A 16137-nucleotide genomic window follows, 5' to 3' on the forward strand; every position below is an offset into this window, starting at 1 on the left:
TCTGATGCACACACATACAGTAAACATGCATAAAATCAATCAGTGTAAAAAATAAAACTATTTGTTCAAATCATGGTGGGCAAGATAATTCAATCACACATGACTGAATTATGCAGAGTCGTTAAAAGTACATAGGTTGTGGAGGTGATATTCTGTTCTGTCTCTTCACTAAGGAGCAAAAGAGCCATGGGTTTCTTAGTGGTCTTTGTTGTTGGGGCACAAAACTAAAAAGCTATTATCAAGAAAGGCACCTTGGTAAATTCCTATAGGAACACATTTTCAGGAGATATCTTAGGAATAGATCAAAGTCTGGATAGTGATTTCTAGCACAAAGCCAAATTAAAAATTCTTGTGAAAGTTTACAGAAAATTGTATTTCCTCTAACAAGACAAAACACTCGAAAACCCTTAAAACAGCATCACGCACTGAACACCACGGACTCCAATATCTGAGATTACGATGTTCAGGCTCATTTGAACCTGAAAATTGCAGATTCTAAACTCAAATTTTCTCTATATTATTATTGTTTGACCTAGGCATTTAGATGAGAAATGATATGTTGAATCACATAAGTTAGATGAATCTGCACATACTGAATTTCTTTGAAGCTCATAATAGGAGTAGCTTTCCCAGAGTCTCCTAGGGTAAAATCTGAGGTTCCCTGGTTAAGCTGTCTGCATCCTTGGTTTGCTGCCAGTGTTCAGACTAGTGAAGGAACTCTTGTCTCTTTGACCTCATATCTTCACTCACATTAATGCCATTTAAGAATCATAGACAGTGTTAGTGGAGGAATGAGAAGGAAGAGAGCTACTGCATGGAAACTGTTGAATGTTTACCACTGGGGAGATTTAAGTGAGTACCAGATATCAATGTGATTTGTTTACTAAACTCTAGAGGGAAACTGAGTCCCTGGAAAGTCCCAGCAGAGATGGATCCAAACAAGCTTTCAATGGAAGAGGGCAAGCAGTTCCTTAAACAGTGTGGGATCCCACAAAGAGATGTGAGTATGGGTGATTATGGGTGAAGAGAAGTTCCATGGAGTGAGGAGGAGAAGAATGTACAGTCCCCTTGAAGCAGCATCCTATCCCATGCCCTGAGTGTGTACAGATCTATTCAAAGGAACACAGCACCTGACACCCAGCTACTAATCCAGGGAATAAAGCAGGTACAGCACCCGAGACAGTGCTCATTTCCCCAAGGGAACATTTCTACTAACCACAAACTCAGCTTTTAACCTCTCATTATTTGAAATGCTCTTGAAAATGTCCAGTCTCCTGGAGTGAAGGATTTCACACTGAACAACCTGAAAGATAGAAGGGAGTGGACAACTGTTTATCTCATCCCCACCATGGAACACCAACTAATTTTCTCTTTCTTATCCTCAGATCGATGCAATGACCGAGAAATGGGTAGTTGTTGCCTCTGTGGAGGTTTTAATTCGATTCCCTCTGCTGCCAGGGGAGGACCCCACAGCTCATTGTATTTCCAATAAAAAGAGTCAGCCTGCAGTGTCCCAACCAAATCTAATCCCTCAAAATAATGAAAATCAAGAAAAGAGGTAAGAACTGATTTGAGTTGTGTGGCACATCAGGAATATAGCTGCCTATGGCATGTAGCTGTGAATCCTGTTTTTATCTTAGCATACCTGTAGGCTTTTCATTGATGGGATATTTTGTTTTCTATAATTGTAGATTAAACTAGAGTGTTTTGCATCAGGAATTACTCCATGCTTGAGCTACACACTCACAACAGACAAAATATTTTTAATTTGACACGGATTTTTTTCTGAATAGAATTCCATCACTGAGTAAGGCCTTGAACTAGATATCACATTGTCACAAACTCCCCAATATATGGAAGTAGAGGTCTGTGTCATCTGGCATTTGTCCATATGGACACTTACATATAAATTCCTTGGTAGCAAATGCACAGTATATTAGCTTGCATCATCATCCTCAGCTTGGATGTACAGGAGTGGCTTTGTGTAATAGACCTTGTAACAATAAGTATAAGATTATGTGTTTCTGATTATCAAGTGTAAATATTTATCACCTACACATCAGAGTTTTAAATTGCTTAATGCTTATGGCTAGAATTGTACATAAAAAGTAAACAAAAAATAGTTTTCATCAAATATGCTGAAAAAATAAAGTTGCTTGATTATATAATTATATTTTTGAGAAATGATGTGAGCAACATCTGCTTAGGAGTTGGTATGATGGTGTATGCATTTATTTCTAGGAAGTACATTTGAGAAAGAAATAGACTTAGGTAGTTTTTTCCTAGAACCTAAATTAGAGCTCAATGGCCACGAATCCGGCCTCTGGAGGTAGCAGGTACAAAAATGGTATAAAGTCATAGACTAGTCAATACACTGAAAGCCAAATTATGGAACAAGCAAGCAATTTTATTTTTAAAATGATGTTAGGAAAAGCTGGGAAAATTTTAGAATCCACTGTTTAATGCAAACCTACACAAGGATTTTAGCCCTATAATGTTATGGTGTTTCTCAGGAGATTCACAGTTTTTGAGTGTGAGATAAAGGGATCAAGAATGTCATCTCTGAGTTTTCCAATGTATGGTGTATGTGACTCTGGGCAGCAAATCCCTCCCACTTCTGCATCCTATAGTTCGGACCGAAGACACTTGTCAATATAACTTCTCTTCTCTCTTCCCACATCTAGGAAGTACAATGATCAATCAATGAAAGATTTTGACAAGAAGCCAAAAGTTACAAAGCAGAGTACAGGTGATTGCCTAAAACCTCCTTTGAAGAGACCCACTAGAGAGAAGACACAGAAGAAAAAATGCTTTAGAGCAGTGAGAAAAAGCACTCCAGAGGACGAGGAGGAAGAATCCAAGGTCAGTACACCTGGGAATTTCATTCTATGTTTAGTTCAGAAAGTAGATTTAACCATGTTGCTGCGTGTCTATTAATTCTAGTAGAAGATAATCTAATCTGGATAGTCTACTTCTCTCAGGTTACCAGTCCCTGAGAGTATCTGACGAGCTCCCTTATATACTCTCAATGTCATCAGCAGTCTGATATTTGCCCAGTTTGCCATCTGTATCTTATCAAATGGCATATATTTAGCTATCCATTCATTGTTGGCTGAGCATGGAACTTAGTACCTCATACATGCTAAGCATGTGTGTTTTGATTAAGTAAAACCCAGAATTTACTGATGTAGTCCTGGATTGCTCAATACCACAAAGCTACTTCCCACATTGGTGAATTATATCCAAGTTTTCTACACATGAGCTGAAACTCCAGTCTTCATTTTACTTTTTGCATTTAGACCCCATGTCACCAATTTTCATAGGCTGAACTGGATCTATCTGTACAGACAAGGTTTTTCTTAAACCCATGTTCCTCTACCTGTATTTTCCTGAGTTCTACTTTCAAAGTTGGGAATCACAATAAGTTACCCATCGTAATCCTGTAGAAACAAATCTCTTTATATCTGTAATGCTCCATAAAGTGTGTCCTGACTGTATCATCCTGTCTTGGTACATAATGGAGTATAGTTTGAGACTATAACCTAAAATAAGTGTGAATATCACCTAAAGATTTTTGTGGGAATTGATACATGGGTGACATTGTAACTAACTCTGTTGACTCTTCAGTCTACATAGGTAAAATGCAAGAACTGTGGAGCCTTTGGACACATGGCAAGGAGCATGTTTTGTCCCATGAAACGCTGCGATGAAGCCCTTCCTGTCCAACTTCTGGGGTCAAACAAGGAGAAGGAGAAACTGAAAACAGTGAATGCCCAGCATCTCCAGACTCCAGGAATATTTAAAAGGAGTGAGGGAGAGGAAAACGAACAAAAAATGTGAGCAAGGGACACATCCAGAATTATGCATGAGCACAGGCACATGAGTAGACGATGTTTGTTCATTGTACACAGACATCTGAGGACACAGACATACAAACCCACCAGTGTCATCAGAGAACAGTGCTCTCAGCTCATGTAGTGTAGAAAATCACCAAAGTGGAGGGAGGGACAGACCTGGCAATGTTGTCCACTGTACATGGAGCAGCAGTAGCATCAAATGAAGGAATGCAGTGCTAGACTGGGGTCTTGATCAGGGGCTTTTGTATTATTTTAACAGGTACACATGTCTGGTTTCCATCCCCAAAACCATAACAATGAATTTGTGCATACCTGGAAATCCTGCATAGCGGAAATGGGGAGAAGTAGACCAGGTGTTCTTGGAATCTTCATCAGTTATCTTGTATTTTAGAGGATAGCTTAAATTACAGGGCAATGTTTGTTTTTTCTATAAAGCCATATGCAAATCTAACCCCTGGGTGTGTAGAAAGTTTCAGGTGTGTTGACAGATCCTGAGGTAAAAGATGACCTACATCAGATAAGCAAATTTCACTGTTGCTTGAATGCCTCCTCACTCTACCAAGGCTGGTATTAACTTTAAAGTTAGTGGTTGATTTTAGTATTTTAGAAGCAGTGTTTCTGCAGATCCCAATACTTAATGCTAAGTGCTCTGCAGGCAAGAAGTGATACCAAGGAAAACTCTAACACAGAAATATCCCAGAAGGTCTCCAAAGAAGAGGCCGAGGAGCTTGGAAGAAAAAGAAGAAATTTGTTATTTTTTGAGGGTGAGTCTCCATTGCTTGCCTGTTGTGTTTCTCTTGGATCCCATCTCTGCTGCTGTGCTGTGTCCTTGGTGTTGGCATTATAGGAAAAGCCACACAAGATTATTGCACTTCTCTATCAGTTTCTGCTTGATTGCCCTTTCCATTTTCTTCAGTTGTTCACCTGCTGTTTCCTGCAATTTAGTTCCTCTCCTGTCTTTCTTCCTTCTTGCATTACTTTTCCTCCACTCAAGTCCTTCACATTTCCTTTTCCTTTCCATGCTCTATATCCCTATGTTACCATTCTTAGCTTCCTAGTCCCCTTGACTTCCCATTTTTTCCTCTCTCTTTACTCTCTATTTTGCTTTTTAGGAACAGGGACTTCCTTAGCCTAAGCTGACCTAGATCATGCTCTTTGATTGTGATTGGCCTTCATCTCCAGATTACAAAATTTGGCTTCACACATACTGGGACTGCAGGTGTATAAATACATGCCTAGCATGTTTTTTCTTTTGTGGACTCAGGTTATGTAATTCAGTATTGTCTGGACCTTCACCCGATCTTCCTTTACTGTTGCATATTCTAGGATCACATACTTGCAGCACCCCATGTGGCTTTCTGTATCTTTATTCAATATGTTCACTCATTTTGATTCCGCATCAACAAATGTTATGGAGGTTTTCTGTGTATATGGGAAGTGTTTCACCTTGTGTTGAATGATATTGTGTTAGGCTAGTATCTTTCATGTAACTTCAGAATCTAGCTATCTGTCCATGAAAGAATGCCTCTCCTACAGACTCATCACAACCTTGAAGAAGTGCTTTTTTCATTTGCTGTATCTAAACAAGAGAACATCTTGACATCCCTTTTTAAATTAAAAGACAAAGAGTGACATCTCCTAGTCAAAAAATCTCATTCTTATATCAAGTCATCTTTTTATATTTAATATCATTTCATTTACTGGGTAGGAGTGTTTTGCCTGACTGTATGAATGCCTTGTGTGAACATAATATCTAGTCGCTTAGGAGGTCAGAACAATATATCAAATTTCAAAAACTAAAATTACATACAATTGTGACTCCCTTAAATCTAAAATCTGCAGTCTCATTCAATAAATGATTCTCCAACTAATTACACCTTGTGGAGTTGTTGTTTATGTCTTTTGGAATAGATTCAACCACACATGATCTGTATTGATGATGAGGGTCCTGCCTCAATGAGCATCAAGCTCTGTTTTGTCCAGATATACTACTTACATGAGAGAAACTCTAATACACTTAGTATCAATTACAAGAAATTTAAAATGTAGGTCCTCTAGCAGACAGAGTGCTCTCTGTCCTCGGGCTGGTGCCAGAGACTGAGGTGAGTCTGGGCGCTGCTCTGCCCCCAACCTTCCCCATCAACACCTGCTCACTTTTTCCCAAGACCCCTCCAGACAAGAGTCAACTTGTCCAGACTGGACGGCGCACACTGAGTCCAGACATTCCTCACCCTTGTCTGCCATCTGCCCTCTGCCCTCCGATTGACATCTGAGTGAGTCTGGGTGCTGCTCTGTCCCCAACCTGCCACATCACACCCTGATTACTTCTGCCTGATTGCCCCCAGACAAGAATGGACCAGTCCAGAGCAGAAGGCCCACCCTGAATCTGGAAACACCTCATCCATGTCTGCCATCTGCCCTCTGCGTTCTGACTACCGCCTGAGTTGAGTCTGGGAACTTCTCTTCCACCAACCTCGCCCATCAACCCCTGCTTGCTTCTGCCTGACTCCCACCGAAGGACAAGAGTGAAATGCCCAGACGAGAAGGTCCACCCTCAATCTCGACACCTTGTCTGCCCTCTGCCTTTTGTCCTCTAGCTGTGCCTGAACCTGGTGAATCTGGGTGCTGCTCTGCTCCCAACCTCACCCATCAGCCCTTCTTGCTTCTTTCTGAGCACCTCCTGGACAACAGTGGACCTATCCAGAACAGAAGGCCCACCCTTGTCCACCCAACACCTTCAGCACTCCAGCTGCTGCCTAAGCCTGAGCATCATGCCTGAGCCTGAGACTCCACCTGCCATCTGAGAGAGGGAGCGACCCCCACCTACACCCGCTGAAAGAATGGATGGGTAGAGAACAGAGTGACAACACACTTAACAACAGAAAGACCAATATGACTACACCAAAATCTAGGGACTCCACTCCAGCAAGAAATGAAAAGCCCAACACAGAGGATGAAGAAGAGACAGACCATAAAAATTATCTTATGAAGATGATAGAGACCATTAAATAGGAAACAAGAAAACACCTTAAAGAAATAAAAGAAAAAAAACAAGCAAAAATTTACATGAAATGGAGGAAAAGACTTAACAAAAATTCAAGAAACAAACAAATCTCTTAAACAATCTAATGAAATCCAAGAAAAACCAACAAACAAGTGAAGGAAACAATTAAAACAATTCACAGTTTCGAAGGACAATTTGAAACTAAAGAAAACACAGTATCAGGGGATGCTGGAATTAGAAAAGTTGGGTAAATAATCAGGAACCACTGATGTAAGCATAACCAATAGAAAACAAGAAATGGGAGTGAGAATCTCACCTTTTCATGACTCATATGAGGATGTACAGTCATCAACCAGAGAAAATCTCAAGTCCAGCAAATCTCGAACACAAAATATCCAGGAAATATGGGACCCCATGAAATGACCAAAGCTAAGAATAGTACGTATAGAAGTTGAAGAAATTCAGCTCAAAGGTATAGAAAACACATTCAACAAAATCATAGAGCAAAACTTCCCCAACCTAAAGAAGGATATGCCTGTGAATGTGCAAGAAGCTGACAGAACACAAAATAGATTGGACGACAAAAAGAAGTCCCCCTCACAACATAATAATCAAAACACCCAACTTACAGAATAAAAAAAAATTAAGAGCAGCAAAAAGAAAGGCCAAATAACACACAAAGGCAAACCTATCCAAATTACACTGGACTTCTAATGGAAACATTGACAGCCAGAAGATCATGGATAGAAGTTCTACAAATTCTAAGGGAACATGGAGGTCATAATCGACTACTTTATCCAGCAAAGAATTCAATCACTATAGATGGAGAAAACAAGATATTCCATGACAAAACCAGATTTAAGCAAAACATATCCACAAATTCATCACTACAGAAATTAATGAAAGAAAAACTCCATTGTAATGAAGATAACTATGCTGAAAAAACCATAGGCAATAGATAATCCCACTTTACCAAACACCAAAAAAATTGGGTAAATCCACAAACAATAACAACACCACCATCTAATCCAGAACAATCAAGAATGAATAATCAATGGTCATTAATATCCCTCAATGTCAATGGTTTTAAGCTGCTTATAAAAAGATACAGTCTATAAGAATGGATATGAAGTCAGAATCCTTCCTTCTGCTTCATACAGGAAACACATCTCAAATTCAAAGACAGATGGTACCTCATAATAAAGGGTGGGAAAAGATTTTCCAATCAAATGGACCCAAGAACCAAGCTGGTGTAGCAATCGTAATATCTAACAATTAAGACTTCAAGATAAAGTTGATCAAGAGACGAAGAAGGGCATTCCATACTTATCATAAGAAAAGTCCATCAAGATCAAATCTCAATCCGCCAAACTATGCCCCAAATACGAAGGCACCTACATCTCGGATATTCTGTAGACATGCATGCTTAGGGGATGGTTACAGGTGTGTTTTATCATGCCTGAAAAGGGGTTTGTAGGGGACGCTGTAGCCAGCCACTAAGGAGGTGTAGGTACAGCATCCCAAACACCGACATTTATAAAAGAAATATTAATAAAGCTCAAATCACACATATGTATAGTAGAAGACTTCAACACCCTGCTTTCACCACTAAACTGGACCACCAGACAGAAACATAACAAAGAAAAATGGATCTAACAGATGTTATCACCCAATTGGAATTAACAGACATCTATAGAACATCCCATCTGAACACAAAGGAATATACCTTCTCAGCATCACATGGAACCTTCTCTAAAATTGACCACATACTCAACAACATAGCAAACCTACACAGATACAAAAAAATGGAATAACCACCTGTACATTCTCAGACCACCATGCTTTAAAGTTAGAATTCAACAACAGCATAAATTGCAGAAACCCTACAACCTCATGGAAATTAAATAATGCACAATTGAACCATTTCTGGGTCAAGGAAGACATAATAAAAGGAATTAATGACTTCCTAAAATTTAATGAGAATGATGACACAACATACCAAAACATATGGGAAATGTAGAAAGCAGTGCTAAGAGGAAATTTCATAGCACTAAAATGCCCACATGAAGAAATTGGAGAATAGTAACAGTAGAGAATTAACAGAGCAACTGAAAGCTCTAGAACAAAATGAAGCAAACACTCCCCGGAGTGGTGGGTGCCTGGAAATAATAAAACTGAGGGATAAAATGAATAAAGTAGAAAGTAGGGAAACACTACAAAGACTCAATGAAACAAAGAGTTGGTTCTTTGAGAAAGTCAACAAGATAGACAAACCATTATCCAAACTAAGCAAAAGGCAGAGAGAGAGCATGCTAATTAACAAAATCAGAAATGAAAAGAGGGACATAACAACGGACATGGGGAAATCCAGAGAATCATCAGGTCATACTTTAAAAACCTGTACTCCACCAAATTCAAAAATTTAAAGGAAAAGGATGATTTTGTAGATAGATATCATTTACCAAAATTATATCAAGAAGAGATAAGCAATTTAAACAGATTTATAGCCTCCAATGAAATAGAAGCTGTCATCAGAAGCCTCCCAACCAATAAAAAGCCAAGGTCCAGATGGATTCCTTGAAGGATTCTACCAGAAATTCAAAGGAGAGCTAATACCAGTACTCCTCAAATTTGTCCACAAAATAGCAGCAGAAGGGACATTGCAAAGCTCTTTTTATGAAGCTACAATTACCTTGGTACCCAAGCCACACAAAGTCAAAACAGAAAACGAGAATTACAGACCAATGACCCTCATAAACATCAACACAAAAATATTCAACAAAATACAGGCACATCGATTCCAAAAACACACCAGAGAAATCATCCTCCATGATCAAGTTGGCTATATTCCAGGAAGGCAGGGATGGTTCAACATATGAAAATCCATCAATGTAATCTACCATATAAACAAACTGAAAAAGAAAAAACACATGATCAACTCATTAGATGCTGAAAAAGCCTTTCACAAAATCCAACATCCCTTCATGATGAAGGTCTTGGAGAGATCAGATATAACAGCAACATACCTAAACATGATAAAAGCAATGTACAGCAAACCAAAATCCAACATCAAGCTAAATGGAGAGAAAATCAAGGCGATTCCTCTAAATTGAGAAATAACACAAGGCTTTCCACTCTCTCCATATCTCTTCAATATTATGCTTGAATTCCTAGCTAGAGCAATAGGACAATAAAAGGAGATCAAGGGGATGCTAAAAGAAAAATAAATCAAACTTTCACTATTTGCAGATGATAAGATTGTTTACATAAATGACCTAAAAATCTCTACCAGGGATCTCCTACAACATGTGGGAACTGATTTTCCCCTTAAACCATTTATTTTATTATTGTTGTTGTTGTTTAATTTCTCCAGCTGGGATTCTCTCTGTTGATTTAGAGTCTGTCTGTCACTTGTTGTGTAGACCAGGCTGCCCCTATACCGCTTAAATAAGTAATGGAAATACATTCAGGTCCTAAGGCTTGGTGAGAAGAAGTTTGGATGTACAATCTCACAAACTCAGAGATCTTGAATGACTACATCTCCAGGGGAACAGAGGATGACACCAGGGTTCTCCTTTGAATTATATTCTTAAAAGATGTGCTAGGAATCAAATGACAAGCTTCAAGGTTAACAATCCCACTCTTCTTTGTTCTGTGCATAAGTTTGTGGCCAGTACATGTGCAATTACAACACGGGCATGCTTCAGACCCTAGGAGACTGGATGATGGACTCAGATACCCAACAACTCCGGTTCCAAACAAATTGTTGTAAACCATATACTGGGAGTTCTGAACTGATGTACACATCCATGGTAAAGAAAAAATTTCTCTCACTCACTGAGCCTTACTCCTATACCACAGAATACAATAATACAGACTGATATCTAATACTGTTATTTTTTTGTTTTTATGAAAAGGTATCTTTATTTACCTTTGGAACCTGTTCTGACAGTCACTCTAAATATAACATAGTCCAAGAAATCATCAAGCTCCATCTTCTTCCTTCCAATTTCTGGGGTTAAAGGTGTGTGTCACCCCCACCCTTCATACTCCCTGGATTTTAAAATTTGTATGTTTTGAAACGCAAATCCTAAGATTTGCTTAATGTTTTATTCAAAACAATTTTATTTAATGAGTATAACTACTTATTAGATGTTAGTCCTGAAAACTTCACTTTAACACAGGCCTCTAACACACACCTGCACTCTCGGCACTCAGGAAGCAGTATACATACTGCCATCACCTGGGCTACTGCCTGGGCTACATGAGAAAACACTTTATAGTTACTTCATTTACCTCAAATATTCACCCAAATTAGTTGGAAAATAAAACCTTGAGCCAGTCGGCAATCACAAACAACTTCAATCAAATCACTCTAGATGCAGAGGCAGGGAGATCTCAGTCAGTTCAATGCCCACCTGCTCTACATGGTATCTTAAGCAACAGAGAAACCCTGTCTCAGAAAACAAAACAGGAAATAAAAAATCAAAGAAGAAAATGAATGCAAAGAGAAAAGAAATTTCTACGTTGAACTTCTTCATTTTTTTTCTTTCCTCATGTGCATCCTCACTGCAGTTTCATCTCTCCCATCTCCTCTTTGTCCCTTCTCCCCACCTCACCTCTATTTCCAATCCTCTCCTCCTCTATTTAGCTGCAGAAAATAGCTGGCCTCCCAGTAACAACAACCAAATTTGGCATTACAAAATTCATTGAGACTGGCCACAAGCACTCATTTTTTTTTTTTGGTTTTTCCATACAGGTTTTCTTTGTGTAACTTTGGAGCCTATCCATGCAATTGCTCTGCAGATCAGGCTGGCCTGGAACTCACAGAGATCTACCTCAGCAGTGTTGGGATTAAAGGTGTGCTCCACCACTGCCTGGCTGGCCACAGGCACTCTTATCAAGGCAGGAAGAGGAAACACACCAAACAGAAAAAGTTCCCCCAAATCAAGAAAATTAGTCAGAGACAGTGCCACAGCCACAGTTAGAAGTCCCACAAAAATACCAAGTTATACAACCAAAACACCTGTTCAATGGACTTATTTTGGGTGTTTTAAAATTTTTTTCATGTACATTGTTGTTTTGAATAGATTTGTATCTGGGTGAACATGCCATATCCCCTGGAACTGGAGTTATACATAGATGTGCGCAATCTGATTACTTGGAATTGAACTCAGGTCCTGTAGAAGTGCAGTCAATGCTCTTATCTTATAAGCCATCTCTCCAGGCACTGACTTACTCAATTCTATACAGGGTAATTGATTGTCAGATCAGTCTCTGTGTTCCCCTATGAGCCATGGCTATTTCATCATGGGGCCTTCTCCTCCTGGTATCTTAGAAACCTCTGGCTGCTACAATTATCTCTGCCAATTCCCCAAGATTTCTATGTGGAATTTCTTTTTCATTGTTGTCCAAACTCCTTTAACAGTTAAACTCCCACCATCCAGATCACAAAAGCAAGCAGTTCACAGAAAATTCATAGGGAGCCTGGGCAATATTAATTTAGCCCCAGTGTCTAAATAAAGCAAATGATCTAAGTGCAGAGGTGGCAGGTGCTTACTACCTCTCCATTCTGGGAGGAGGAGGGAGGAGTGCTAGGAGCTTCAGGACATCCCCTCTGTCTAAAGAGAAAACAAAATTTCATGCATCACACTTCAGTTGCCAGGTGCACAAACTCTGAAGCTTGACTGAATGCTGAAATCAATGCACCAACACCAGGATTTGACCAGAGATCCTTAGGCTGCAGGAGGACCAATTTCTCCAGTACCACTGATCCTGGCCCTTGTCTGCAAGGCCACCTCTTCCATGATATATCAATTTTAGTTTTGAACCAAAGGTTCACATTACAGTGATAAGTGGGACTTGGTATGGTAACCGTGTATCATTAGGGTTATGAGTGACAGGTCTTGAAGAAGTTTTAGGCTGAGCTCCTCAGGAGACGGACATGGCCTTCACGAATCCTTTGTGCCTCAGACTGCACCTGAGGTGGAAACTTGAGCCTGGGTTGAGGCACTACATTCATCTAGTATTTCCTCAGTTGGGCTTCAACAGCATAGTGTTGACAGCTGCTGCTGCTGTGGGCCTTGGCCACATACAATCTCTTCTTGGGACTAATAGCTCAGGTTGGGCTATATCTCATGGTATTCTTATATCTGCACCTCCTAAGTGCTCCTCCCTCACATCCAGGATCTTCACAAAAGAAAAAATATCCCCCACTTCTAGCCGCCTGGGCAAGGATGGCTACAGTATCAAATGCCCTGAGACCACCTCGAGAGGAATAAAGAAGACTGCACAGTGTAGCAGTGTGAGTCATCTTCAGGCAAATGTCACATTTCCTATCTGGTTCTATTTCATTCACCCTTTTACGAGAACACCCCCTTAATCTTTTCAGTGGAACTGTGTCCCGCGCGTGCTCTGTATTTCTCGGCCAGCAAGAAATCATACACGGGACACTCGGATCCTTCTGCAGACAAGCTTTAATGCATCTTACCAGAGTGGAGACTGAGCGGAGACATTGCATTAAGAGAACCATCCCTTATAAAGGCTGACCAGCCGCCTGGGACGTGTTACCCTAATGAATGGCTTCAGCTCCTCAGGCAAAAATGAGCCACGGGATAGGCAGAGATAAAAGGAATGGAGATTACCCAGCGCCTGTGAAGTAATTTACAACTTGGTGTCTTCCAGCACCTATTATAGTAATGGATAATGCAGGAACCGGCTTCCTACAGAACTGAGCCACTATTCCCCTTGTGAAAATGACACCACATATAAATTCCAACAAATAGATAAGCCTGTACCCAAGAATACCTTTTCGAAGATCATCGTATTAATTAACTTCCATTCCCTTCTTCCTCATAATATCTCGCGTTCACTCACAGAAAGCATTTTCCAGTTTTGGATCTATTTATGTAAAGTTGTATTCTACAGTTTTCAGATGTCAGTCAGAGTATTCTGTACTTTCCCTGCTACCAATCCCATTAAATTTTAAAGGTCATATTTTTTTTGAAAGTGAAGGCTCCCCAAGATTGTAATCCCAGTGTCCCTGGTATTAAATAGAGACAAGAAAATTTTCAGAAGCTAGTCAGGCAGCAATGCTAGTAAAAGACAAACATGGACACTCAATGTTTTCCCTTGAACACCAAAGACACGCTGTGGCACACATGCTCTCTCAACACGTTTTATACACACACACTCACATTGGAAATAGAAAGTTGTTCAACTATGTTTATTGCCACCCTATTCACAATAACAATAAAACAAATGAGCCTTGATGTCCTGAGGACATGCAACACATGTCATCTCACCCTAGATATAGAACCCATAACAGACTGAAACTCAGATGTCACTAAAGTCCAATTTGTGAAATGATGAGTTTCACTGGAGGTACATACAGAGATATGGATGAGGGGTTACTTAAATGAGTCAAAATTAATCAAAGACAGCTGCATCACCAAAGTCCACCCAAGCACAGGTGATAGCTCACAAAACAGGGAAATCTTGAGCACACTGCACAGCCTGCCAGGCACCTCAACAGGATGAGAGTGTTCCTTCCAAGAGCCTCAGTTGGTCTAAACTTTTTCCAAAAATCATGGCTGCTTTCTTCTTTTCCCAGGTAGCTGGCCTCATTTTAGAGTCATCCATTTATTCCTTCCTAAATCTTTTGCCTCTTTAGGGAGCGGCTCCACCTAGCTAGAGTGCCCGCATGGCCATGTCCGACTTCAAATGGGGCTTCATGCAGTTTTGCCAGGTGGTCAGGAAGACCAAATACACTCTGATAGATGAGCAAGACATACCAGTGTTGGAGAGCTACTCCTCTGAAGGTGGAATGGAAGTAGAAGCTGATGGAAATGTTGCTAAAATATTAGCATATGCCTTCATTAAAAAAACTGGGAAGGGTTCTGCCAGGCTTCTTTATAAGGTGCTGTGGGAACCACACGGGGGGGGTGCTCCCAGGTTTCCTGTGGTACATCTCAATGCAGTGACTGTGGGCAGTAGTAGCCTGGACAACCTGCAATTGGTAGTATAGGGCTGGTGACCCAACACTGAATAGACATCCAGCAAACAAACGGAACATAATTTATACTGACTTTCTAGCTATCCAGGTTCTTCCCCCAAATTCTATAAAGAACAATTCCCTGTCCTGGATGTGACCCTGTAGTATATCCAAATGGAGATGTGTTGAAAGAGGAAGAAAATTCCTGTACCTACAATGATTGTCAATACCCTGCTTGTACAGTGAGTGAGAAGCAGATTAAGGAATTCCACATCTATGGGCTTGGCCAGGTGGCTCCATTCTGTGGTTCTCAGTGCCAGAAGAAGGACAGACCTGTCCTCAAAAATCACCTTCTATAGAGGAGTTATCCCTTCTAGCATAAGCTTGAGCTAGAGAGATTAACTGGCTGAAGAAGAGGTAAAATCAGAGAAAAAAATGATGTGGACAATTATAAAACTGAGACATAGCTGGAAAGGGTGATTTGACTTTATTTCTATGATTAGAAATGAGACTTGAATATACTTTTAGAAAGAACTGCAGAGTCTTTATGACTAGTGGGAGAATGGAATTTATTCCTTCTTTTGAAAATCTAATTAATTGCACAAGATCCCAAATGTAATCATTAATACCTTACAGCAGTAAAATGTTATCTTTTCTTTATTTCCTCAATCTTTCTGTCTTCTGTGTGTTCATTGTTTCCTTCTTCCTTGCATATTCAATGTACTTTTGATCAAAATTGGTACTTATGATTGATACCTGCTAAGAGAGGTCAAATCAGTTTTCTTCAATGTTGTGATCCATTGGCACTACAATGAGACAGAGGACAGGTGGAACCCAGGAGGTGTATGATGTATAAAATAGAAAAGGCAGAGGCTGAAGCAGGCCATCTCTGTTGGCAGAAAGTGCAGCATGTATTTTCTTTTGTGAAAACATGAGTTTTACAGACATAATGTGAAGACCATGATCTGGGTAGGAATTAAAGCTGTGTGGCCAAAAGGAAAGGGTTTTTTGATTTTCTCTTCTTTGTCCCTCTTTACTTTTATTTCACTTTGTTTATTTGTTTTTATCTTTGTTTTTGTTGTTGTAACATGTCTTACTGCAGCCAAGTCTTTTCCCAAAATTTCCAGTTGTGGAAGACCTTACACTCAAATCCTGTACTTCTGCTTGTTACTTCTGGGGTTGTAAGGCTACCATACTACTTCAAACATTCATTTTCTTTCTTTTCCTAATTAGTGTTGTTTTGTGAGACTTTGTGTCTCTGTGGCTCAGGCTGGCCTCTAATC

At 39.9% G+C, this 16137-nt stretch overlaps 1 protein-coding gene and 1 pseudogene across 1 annotated transcript in view; one reads left to right on the forward strand and one right to left on the reverse strand.

The window, feature by feature from the left end:
- LOC118239324 (zinc finger protein 2 homolog) overlaps nucleotides 1-16137 on the reverse strand; it is a 198993-nt gene that overhangs the window by 122158 nt on the left and 60698 nt on the right. The window lies entirely within an intron of this gene.
- Nucleotides 14570-15213, forward strand: LOC100753585 (annotated as a pseudogene).

The sequence above is a fragment of the Cricetulus griseus genome, chromosome 9 (genome assembly GCF_003668045.3).
Source record: "Cricetulus griseus strain 17A/GY chromosome 9, alternate assembly CriGri-PICRH-1.0, whole genome shotgun sequence".
Taxonomy (NCBI): domain Eukaryota; kingdom Metazoa; phylum Chordata; class Mammalia; order Rodentia; family Cricetidae; genus Cricetulus; species Cricetulus griseus.